Source organism: Macaca nemestrina, chromosome 5 (assembly GCF_043159975.1).
Source record: "Macaca nemestrina isolate mMacNem1 chromosome 5, mMacNem.hap1, whole genome shotgun sequence".
Classification (NCBI taxonomy): domain Eukaryota; kingdom Metazoa; phylum Chordata; class Mammalia; order Primates; family Cercopithecidae; genus Macaca; species Macaca nemestrina.
In genome coordinates this window covers 106,339,169-106,350,833 of record NC_092129.1, presented here as the reverse complement: position 1 = coordinate 106,350,833, position 11,665 = coordinate 106,339,169, and the positions used below count along the sequence as shown (strand labels likewise).

At 40.9% G+C, this 11,665-nt stretch overlaps 1 long non-coding RNA gene across 4 annotated transcripts in view; it reads left to right on the top strand.

Annotated features, from left to right (window-relative positions):
• Positions 1-3,583: 3,583 nt before the first annotated feature.
• The window catches only part of LOC112429159 (uncharacterized), a 94,781-nt gene continuing 86,699 nt past the window's right edge, over positions 3,584-11,665 (top strand). For all 4 annotated transcript variants that reach the window (XR_011623601.1, XR_003021312.2, XR_011623602.1 and 1 more), the window contains exon 1: positions 3,584-3,753. This is a non-coding gene — a long non-coding RNA (uncharacterized lncRNA). The remainder of the gene's footprint in view (positions 3,754-11,665) is intronic.

The following is an 11,665-nucleotide window of genomic DNA, read 5'->3' as shown; positions in this document are numbered from 1 at the left end:
TGAGGGAAACTGTGACTTACCCCTTAGTGCAATCTTTAGATTGTCATCTTGGAGACCAGAATTGATGGGAAAAACTGAAAAGATGAACCATATTCTCAAAAGAAGCATTGTCAAAATATGTCAAGAAATGAATTTGATTTGGGATAAGTCATTGCTGGTTGCCCTGTTGTGGATTACAGTGGCTCTCTGAAGTAGACTCAAATTGAGTCCCTTATGGTAGGCTATTTGAGGTGTCTGCTCCAGTGGGACCGCCAACTGATGCTTTAAGAGATTTAGCAATTGCCAAATATGTTAAGACTCTGGGCATTATACTGACTTCTGTTCATGAGTTTGCTTCTAGCAGGACCACTCATCCCACAGATGTAGCGCTAGATCATTTTCAACTGGGAGACTGTGTCCTCCGAAGACTGAAAAAACAAGGACTTGAACACTGATTTGCTGCCAAGTTGACAGGGCCATTCAAAGTGCTGTCAAATATTCACTCATCAATTAAACTTGCTGGAATAAAGCCATGTTTGTCCTTTGGGGATTTTCATTTGCTTGGCAAAACAACTCTTTAGTTAGGATCTCGCAATCTATTGCCTCTTCTGCTAAACTCTCCCACTGCCAGATTTGTCTTCCTAAACTGTATACAATTTTACTTAGGTTGGTGCAACTGTGGTTTCAGACCATGAATTTTAAATCATTATAACCAGGCTCAAATATATCTTTATTAATCAAAATAGGAACCATTACAATCAACACATTTTTGCCAATGAGAAATAAGTTTGCTTATTCCTGTAGTGTAAAAATCCATGCTTAAGGATTCAGTGAACTCTTGGAAAGCATTTTCGGCATCCTACTGGTTGTGGAAGTTGTCAAGATGCTTGAAGAAGTAGTAGTCGGTTGACAAGAGGTCAGGTGAATATGGCAGATGAGGCAAAACTTCATAGCCCAATTTGTTTAACTTTTGAAGCACTGTTTATGTGACTTGCAGTCAGGCGTTGTCATGGAGAAGAATTGGGCCCTTTCTGTTGACCAATGCCAGCTGCAGGTTTTGCAGTTTTTGGTGCATCTCATCAATTTGCTGCACATACTTCTCAGATGCAATGGTTTTGCTGGGATTCATAAATTTGTAGTCGATCAGACCGGCAGCAAACCACCAGTGACCATGACCTTTTTCTGGTGCAAGTTAGGCTTTGGGAAGTGCTTTGGAGCTTCTTCTTGGTCCAACCACTGAGCTGTTCATCACCAGGTGTTGTATAAAATCCACTTATCATAGCACATCACAATCCAACTGAGAAATGGTTCATTGTTGTTGCTTGGAATAAGAGAAGATGACAATTCAAAATGACAGTTTTTTAAATTTTCACTCAGCTCATGAGGCATCCACTTATTGAACTTTTTCAGCTTTCTAATTTGCTTTAAATGCCAAATGACCATAGAAAGGTCAACACTGAATTCTTCAGCAAAAAAGTGTAATTGTAAGAGGATCAGTTTTGATGATTGTTCTCAATAGGTCATTGTCAATTTCTGATGGCTGGCCACTATGCTTCTCATCTTCAAGGCTCTCGTCTCCTTACAAAACTTCTAACCACCACTGCACTGTACATTCGTTAGCAATTCCTGGGCCAAATGCGTGTTGATGTTGAGAGTTGTCTCTGCTGCTTTATGACCCATTTTGAACTCGAATAAGAAAATCACTCGAATTTGCTTTTTGTCTGACTTCATTTCCATCGTCTATAATAAATATAAAACAAATAGCAAGTAATAAGTCATTAACAAAAAAAAAGCGAGAACTGTGCATTAAAATGATGAATAACATAACCACATTTATTTAAAAATGTATTCCAATATCAAACGGCAAATTTCAACAATGCAAAAACTGCAATTACTCTTGCACCAACCTGAAGCCTGTTTCTCCAATCACCTACAGGGTCTGATTGATAACTTCGTACCCAGAGGTCCATGCTTCTTTCTTACTCAGCACTGCATTACACATTATGTGCAAAGAAATAATAAAGACCCACAAGCCTACAAGTGTAATTTCTATTGACCAAATGACCTCCCTAGGTTAAGCCACCTATTGCACTTACATTAATTCCTCCTCTAAAGTAGAGACCCATATTAATAAAATTATACAATAGGCTACCTGACTTCAACAAACCTTAGAACACCAAAGCAGAATTAATCTGGGCACTTTCGGGGACTTGTTTATAGACCTATTCTCTGGGATCCCTAGTGGAATTCAGTTAATCCTGGAAAGCATTCTTAAATTGGGCCTTAATATTCTTCTTTTGTCCTGGTGGCCTACAGACTAGTAAAACTAACTAGGTATTGTGTAACCAAAGGTTGCATGAGTTTGACTAAAACTATCAAAGCAAGAAAGAAGATGTCCATGATCATTGCTCCTAAAAGAAGCACTAAGGAATATTTCCTTAGGCAGGTCAAATGATTTTATTCTACAGGCGCCCCTCATCAACTTGTTCGTCATCAACCTTGTCCAGCAAGAAATAGGCAGATGAGAGACAAAATTCTTTTGTACCCAATCCCACAAGACTGTGGAATGACCTTCAACAGTGCAGAAATTGTAGTAGTGAAAGCAGGTCTAGCATGACTAGTTCCACTTGGCTCCTAACCCCACCAGTGCCCCCCAGCACCCTGCACAATGATATCATTTAGGTTAACTGCTTTTGATTATTTCTGTACATAGGCCAAACTAATTATGGGAGGAATTTACAGTTTACCTTTAAAGCAAGGATAATAGTCCCTTCCCAAAACAAATCCCTGAGGAGACAAGGATGGTGTACACATAAGTAACCATGCTATGTTAAAGATTTATAGGAGCATTGTGACCTGACCAAATGCAGTTTCACAACCCTCCCTGAGACCCTTGTTGCCACCCATATGTCTGTGATCATTGATCACCTCTTGATCTCAACTTTCTCCCTTTTCGCCTTCCCCTAACATAAACGCGGCCTAAAATTCTATTAACTAAAGATGGTTCTTTAGGACACCAGTACATTATATTCTTGGTTTACTGGCTGTCCAAAATAAAGTTGCCTTCCTTTCCCCAACACCTTGTCTCTCAACTTATTGGCTATTTTGCAGCAAGTGGTATAAGCTTGGACTTGTTTACAGCTCAGCAATATATATGAAGAAAAACAGAAATTTTATATATATACACATACATATATATATATGAGGAGAGGGAATATGTGGGTGAATCTAGGTAAAAGCTATATGAATGTCAATTTTAATAATCTTACAGATTTTTGGTCAGTCTGATTCTCTTTCAGTATAAAAGTGCATAATTTAAAAAATGTTGAGAGTTCTATTCTGAGAGGTGTTCAAGCAGAGACTGGATGAATTTCTGAGTAATAGGGATTTTAGCTTGGTTTATAAAATGGGACTGGATGATTTCAATTTGACCCTTAATGTGATGATTAACTTTATGTGTCAACTTGGCTAGGCCACAATACCCTGGTATTTGGTCAATCAGCAGTCTGAATGTTTTTGTGAAGGTATTTTTTTTTACATGAGATTACCATTTAAATCAGTAGACTTTGAATAAAGCAGGTTATGCTCCACAGTGTGGGTAAGGTTCATTCAATCCACTGAAGGCCTTAGGAGAAAACACTGAAGTCCCCAGAGGAAGAGGGAATTCTGCCTCCTGACTGTCTTCAGACTGAAACTGCAACATCATCTCTTCCCTGGGTCTCAAGTCTTCCAGCCTACCCTGCATATTTTGGACTTGCCAACCTCCATAATCACGTGAGCTAATGACTTAAAATAAATCAATGGTTTCTGTTTCTCTGGTGAACCTTGATTAATAAACTTAGATTCTATTTCCAGCTGCCTTCTTGCAATTTTCATCTTCCCAGAAGCCCCTTACCCTCTCTCCCACTCCTTGTGTTCAGGGCCTGACATGTAATAGAAGCTCCTCCCCACTACCAATTATGTAACGCAAGGCTGAGAAGAAGCTCAAGGTGCAGTCTAAAAACTAAGATATCATTTGTTATTCTTATTATTGTAAGTTTTGTAATTACCACGATTGCTATATAGAACATGTCAGGATCGTGGCTAGCCTGAAGCCTAACCTCTGAATGATCCATGTCTAATCACAGAGTATGAGTGTCTTAAATGTCATCCCACTCCACTGCTGTGATATATGCCTTCATTAAGATTAAGGAGAAAGAATTTAAATATCGGGGCTGAGCATTTGAACAATGATGTCATTTCTTTTGATCACCTAATGAAAATGTATGGCATTTAACAGTGAATAAATCAGTTTACATAAGGATGCTAGCTTCTACCACTCTGCTCATGCCATTTCCAGGAAAGCCTTCATCATATTTACTGTAACAGTGCATTTCTAAGGGTCTTCCAATTGCAGAAAGTACACTATGGCTGAAGAAAGGTTCGGCACTTTAGTTCTGCCATTTTGTTACCAAGTGATGTAAATAAAATTTAGACACTGGTCAGCATGATGAGAACCCAAAGAGATGAAATGTAGAGACTGGTTTCCTGCAGATGTGATGTTTTAGAGCAATCATAAAAAAATTCCAAATAGAGAGGATAAATATAAGGATAGAAACAGTCACGGAGTAATAAACTAACACCTTTAAAGAAAAGTAAAGAAGTGTATCACGTAGCTGAAATGGGTGAGAATTGTGTCACCTACAGAATCTAACTCATAGTCATCAGAGGAAATAAAAATATTCCCAAGAAGCCATGGCAACTGTTCCTGGAGGCAACTGTGGATGCCACTCCTGGCAACTGCGACCCTGCCGTAATTTCAGAAGTTAGACATCATTTGCTAAACAAGAAACTTCTGATTTCTTTTTAAATTAATCGTGAGGATGGGAAGGGGGAAAGTTTCACTGTCCTCGATTTTGCAGATTCCTTTGAGCTCCAAAGCACACAGAGGGCCACAGGCATGCCTTCTTTTGAGAAAGACACTCTCTGACCTTCTTATCTAAAGCGGCACATGCACCCCATGGCGTTCTAGCCCCTCACTCTGCTGTCTCCACAAAGCCTATTCTTGCCCGAGGCCAGCAGGCTGGCAGCTGGTAAGGCCTACGACCTGAAGCTGGCGGCCTGCATGTGCGGCCTGCTTCTGTGACTTGACAGCTGGGGGGCGGGGTCGGGAGGAGGAAGACCTTGGATAAGGTACTTAGTTTTTCTGTTCCTCCGTTTCTTCTTCTGAAAAATAGGAATGTTAATAGTGCCTATCTCATAAGATTGTGAGAATTAAATGAGTTACTATTGAAAGCCCTGGGAGCACTGTCTGGCAAATAGTCATACTCTGAAATAAAACAGGTGAGCAAAATGTATTCATTGTTTATTGTCTGCCCTATTGGAAGATGAGCTCCACAAGAGAAGGGCCTTATCTTACCCTCTATTGCACCCTCAGTGCTTATGGCAGTGCCTGACCCATGGTGGGCCTCAGTAAATACCTGCAGAAGGTAAGGCTGGGAGCATTGTCGGCTTCTTTTGTGCTGCTTTCCTGGTTTCTCTCTTCTCTTACTCAAATGACCTCATTTGGGTGATCTGGCTTATGTGTTTAGTTAGAAACTCATTAAAATATTTTATGCCAACAAATTCTACAGGCATGTAATCTTGTTAATCCATTCATTCATTAATTCGTTTATTAAGATCATATAGTTGAAGGCCTATAGTGTCTCCTGACTCAAATATATGGCCCAGACAATACTCAGCATGTATTTCAACTATAAGATAATGAGATGTCATTTAAATAACCACTTTAGGCTAAGCCGTTGGGTACAGAGGCCAGCAGGGAAAAGGGATAAGTTAGGAACAGTCAGGGTTGAGATCAGGAACCAACTTTGCCATTGAACATGCATGGGAGGGGTGGCCTGCCTTCCAAATCACAGAATAAAAGGGATCCAACCAAGCTGGCAGCTTTATCTAGGGTCTTCTCTGGTGAACAGAGTGACACAGAGCACCCTGCGGACGGGGTAATCATCGGGTCTGGTCCTAGCTAAATGGAGGGGCAAGAGGACCCATTTGAATTGAAGCAGGTCCTTAGCAACTGAGCTGACTCAGGGTTCAACTCCAAGGAAGTTGGAAGTTGCAGTAGTCTGGGCTTAACTAAGAATTCACACGTTCTCCAGTCCCAGACACATGGCCTGTATTTTAGAACAGAGTCCAGTGCCAGCAAGAAACGGGAGAACTAATCAGTGACCAGTGCGCAGTTGCCAGGGAGACAAAACCAGCCCTACTGCAGTCTCCATGAAACCCTTGGTTTTGGCCTTTCCTCATTTGGGGGGCTGGGCTTTCATATGCATTTGAAAACCAACATCCTTTAGTTCTTGGAAATGTTGCTTATTACTTCTTTAGTAATTACCTCCTTTCCATTTTCTCTCTTTCAGAAATTCTTAATTAAATCTATCTCCCAGTTTGATCCTCTATTTTTTTTATTATTTCTTTTTCTGTTCTCCTGTTAGAAATCTATAGGGGCTTTTGTTTGTTTTGCTCACCGGTCTATTTCCTTAAATTTATCTCCTAGCAATTCTACTGATTTCAGTTTTCAAATGTTAACTTCCAAGAGCCTACCAGTTCTTGTTTTATGGATATAGTGTATTCTTGTCTCCCTCTGAGGAATGTGGTTATAAAGTGTTTGTGGCTGTTACTTTTCTTGCCGTATAGTTGCTGAATCTTTTGAGTTCCTCTTTAGTTTTTCCTTTTTTGTCTCTGCCTTGCTTGTTGAAGACTTCCTTGACATCTGCTCCTCTTTGTCAGTCCTTACTCATAAGAGTGAGCCCCTTGAGAGTGGAGTGAAGCTCTGTGTTCAAGGCTAGTCCTTGTTTCCTGGTTAGCTTCACTGTGGGATTATGGGTAGAGATGGCCATTTTGTTGAGTGACCCTAAAATACTGGCATCTGTAGGTCTGTTCTCCTGCTCAATCTGTTTATCCAGAGAGCATCCTCCACTCTCCTAGCCAGAGAGCTAAGGCTGGTCACCAGAGAATGGAGGTTGAGTTGGGCAGGGGCTCACTACTTGGTATTAGACTTTCACTAATCCCCTGCTTCCATCCTCTTGCCTCTTCTCCTCCACTTCTCCCAACTGGTGTTCCTGAATCTGTCCCTTCTTTGGGAACTTCAGAAAGTTAATCAAGTCTTCCTAGCAAATTCTAAAGATCACAAGGAGTAGCTTATTCAGCAGGATCAATTTTACAGGGTTGCAAATCAGAACTTAAAGACTTTTTTCAGGCATCGCCTTTTGAGGACAATGATTAAAAGGGGCTAAAAAAACCATAAAGAGCTTAGTATAGAAGAGCACGATTGTGCAGGCTAGCATATTCACATGCATGCTCCCAGACACTTTAGGGTGTAGGACCGGGCATGGGTGGGAGTGGAGGGGCAGCCCAGGGACTTCCATGTGTGCTTTTGTTTTGGGTTCATAGTAGGAGCCTATTGGGTAAATCACTTTACCTTCACTAGTAAAATTAAATTAGAGGCTTAGAGTGTGGGATCTTTAGGTTCCCTTCAGCTCTAAGATCATCTGTTCTATTCCACAGTAATAAAGTCATCTCATTTTTATCCCTGTAGGTAGCTAGGATGAATCAAATACAGACATCATAAATTCTACTTCCGGACATTAAGGTGATATGACATGAATGTCACAAATAACAGTAATATCTCCCACATCTTGTGGTTTGAAGGGATAAATGAAGAAGCAATGTTACCTGTGCTTTGCACTTGTAGTTATTTGAGCTTTTCTTTCAGGCTTGAAAAGGCAAAGGCTGTAAAATGGTTTCTTTTAAGGCTTGTTAACATTGGAATTTTATATTTAAAAACCTGCATTATGTATTTAGGAAATAAGAGTGAAAGAAATCAGTGTTGGTGGCTGGGGATGAATTTGAATGTGTAATTGTACACATCACTTCTGAAGGGCAGCTGCAGGAAGCATGTTGGTACGGTGTGCTGGGGTCTATGAGATTGGTTGCTAATGAACGCTTAGCACACACACATTTACACACACAGACACACTCACGCGTGACCTTGGCATCTGCCCTTGGAAATGTCTGGAAATGCTTTCAACACTGCCTTTGTGTACAGTGAAGTGTCCTAGTAATCAGACTTATGAGATACTGGGATCTATTTCAGCAAAAGAAGAAAAAAATAAAGAGAAGGTACTATTCCTCTGGAAAACCTTTGTTCTTCCATAAGCTTAGTTCCTTTCCCTCATACCTCCTTGGGATAAGAGTTTTCTCAATTAGAAACGCTTTTATCTGCAATTTGTAAGATAATGGCTCCCTGGCACCCTTGCAGGTCTCCACACAGGCCCTGGAGGTGAGGCTCAGCTGCAGCCTGACTTGTCTTGGTGAATGAACGCCTTGTCATGCTCTCAGGAACTTGGCATGAATGGCAGTTCTGTGTGGTGCTGTCAAGGCTGTTGCCATTCACCTCCCCACCTTGTGGGAGTTGTCACAAGGTCATTTCCCATCTGTTTCCCTGGTTCTGGTGAAGCATGGGACTTTCCATCTGTCCCCCTTCTTCGGGAACAGTTGCAGACTATAATAGTGCTTGGCTGGAGCCTAGCGTTGTTGACTTCTCAGTCACAGGGTGAGGAGTGACCCACTGCTTGTGCTCCCCATCATCTCCCCCCTTGGCTTGTTGTCATCCTGTGGAACAATGGCTGCAGGTAGCTGGCACCATGCTGATCTGTTTTTTTTTTTTTGAGATGCATCGCGCTCTGTGGCCCAGGCTGGAGTGCAGTGGCCGGATCTCAGCTCACTGCAAGCTCCGCCTCCCAGGTTTATGCCATTCTCCTGCCTCAGCCTCCTGAGTTGCTGGGACTATAGGCGCCTGCCACCTCGCCCGGCTAGTTTTTTGTATTTTTTAGTAGAGATGAGGTTTCACCGTGTTAGCCAGGATGGTCTCAATCTCCTGACCTTGTGATCCGCCCGTCTCGGCCTCCCAAAGTGCTGGGACCATGCTGATCTTTTATGCTGTCTATATGAGTTACACATTAGCTAAATCCATTTTGGCTTGTTGTCTCCTTAACCAGCTGAATCTCTAGAAATACGGCCAGCAAAGCTAGCAGCAGCCCTCATGCTACTGCTTAGTGACTGCCTGGCTGCTCGGCAGAAAACTCAACCAGCTTAAGAAAGAAGGGATGTTTCCTTTCCTCACATACCAAGCAGTCAGGACACAGGCAACTGTTAAGTCAGCAACATGATGTCAGGGCTGATCCACTGCAAAAATTCCTCAGTCATCTTGGTCCTAAGATGGCTGTTCTGGTTCTGGACATCACATCACATCACATCTGCATTTAAGGCAAGATGAAGCAGTGAAAGCAGGAATCATCATCTGTCTGCTTTATTATGAAAGCAAAAGCTCTCTCAGAAATACTCCAGCAGACTTCACCTTGTGCACTATTGGCCATAACAGGATCATAACACCCTGAGCTTCAAAAAGAAAAAAAACAGTTTCTGAAAAAGAGGAGCTAGATCAGCATGATTGGCCTACACTAGACCAGACTCGTCAGAGTACACACTTGGGCTGGTCTCCTTTCCTTTCTGAACCAAACATGAGTTTCATTGGTGGGACATAAGAGTATAAGGTGGATAGGCAACAAGTTGTATCTGCCATTTGAACCAATGCTGCCAGTCCCAGTCCCTTATCCCAGCTTAGTAGGAAAGACCTGTCAGTCGCTGACTCTACTATCTCTTCTTGCTTGCACATCAATTATGTCTCATATTTGAACTGACCAATGAATAACTGGGGCATTGCAAACACAATTTCCAGTTCTTCAGAAACTCTAAGCCTAATCTGAAAGAAATAAGTTGAGAGTTGTCACAATTAAGGACTATAAATGCACCAGCCCCTGAACTCCTTTCTTTTCTTACCTGACAACATCAAATGTTCAGAAGCAAAATGACATTAGGTGAATGTTGAGAGTCTGATGCCACCATAAGCTTACTCACCTTTGCAGTATTCCAAATAAAATAAATTTCTTTCAGGTAAGAGTACTACTATATCCCCTCTTATTTAAGTAAGAGATAATTGGGATTATTGCCTGTGTTTGGCAATTTTTTTTTTTTTTTTTTTTTTTTTAAGACGGAGTCTCACTCTGTCGCCTAGGCTGGAGTGCAGTGGTGCAATTTCGGCTCACTGCAAGCTCTGCCTCCCGGGTTCCTGCCATTCTCCTGCCTCAGCCTCCCGAGTAGCTGGGACTATAGGTGTACGTTGCCATGCCCGGCTAATTTTTTGTAGTTTTAGTAGAGATGGGGTTTTACTGTGTTAGCCAGGATGGTCTCGATCTCCTGACCTTGTGATCTGCCTGCACTGGCCTCCCAAAGTGCTGGGATTCCCTCAGGAGCTAGGCTATGAGAACTTCGCCTACCTTTTCCTTCTCTCCCACCTAACTCCTAAATATCCCTCAAGATGCTGCTTAAAAATAACTTTCTTTTTCATGTGTTTATTATAATGCTTACCACTGGCACACTGGAATTATTTACTTAGACAGTTGTCTCACCCACTACATTAGGAAATTTTCCAGGGGAACGGTTTTGTTCCAAACACTGAGCACAAAGTAGAATGCACAGTAGTAAGTTCTTAACATGTTTTCATTGAATAAAATCTATTTATACCTTCCTTGATGGCTGTCAAAAAACTATTTAAACCATGAAGAATTAATAACATAATTAAGTTGTATATCTCCACCGAAGCACATCAAAATAAAAAGTGCATTTATGGTCCAAAACAAAGACATAAGTAAAAAGCAAATTCAAAGCAAGAAAAATATCTGCAACTCCTATCATACAAATATGATTAATTTCCTTAATATGTAAACCCTTAGAAATTGAGATGAAAAAGATCAATCAGCCAAAAGATACATGAGCAAGGACATGAACAGACAGTTCACATAAAAATGATCCTTAGTGAGAAGACACTCAACCTTACCCATACTTTTAAAAATGCAAATGAAATGATAAGTGAGAAGCCATTCTCACTTACCATGTTGGCAAAAATCCAAAAATTCAGTAATATACTCTGTTAGAGAGACTGTGGGAAAACAGGCACTTTCGACATTTCTGGAGGAACCCAAGTGACACAGCTCTGAGAGGGGACAATGTAGCAATTTCCATACAGTATTACAAATGCTTTCATCCTTTAACTCAATTAACCTAGGACAGGGAGTTTATCCTGTAGAAATCTCTGCACAGTTACAGAATGACATGCACAAGTGATGTGTTATGGTATTGTTTGTAACAGCCTAAGAAACAGCCCATTTCCATAAAGAGAGGAGTGGTTAAATAAAGTGCAGTATGTCCTCAAAATGGAATACTAGGTGCTGAAAAAGAATGAGGACACCTTGTCTGTTATATTGTGAGAAGGTATTCAGGATAGATGGTTCAGAAGAAAAGCTCAGAATAGTGAACCCATTACGATGCCTATAGTGTCATAAAGAAGAGGAAAAGAATATGTATTTGTTTTGGTTTGCAACTGCATAAAGTACTGGAAAGGTATACTGTAAGGAGGGGGGCCGACCAGGTGGATAGAATAGAAACAAAACTCAACGTATACCATTTTAATTTTTAAAATCCATGAATTAAAAACTAATAATCCACCTGTGAATTATTACTTATTAAAAGTTAAAACTTTTAAATCCTACACCTTGCACATAGTGTTTAGAGCCAAACTGCATGTGTTTAA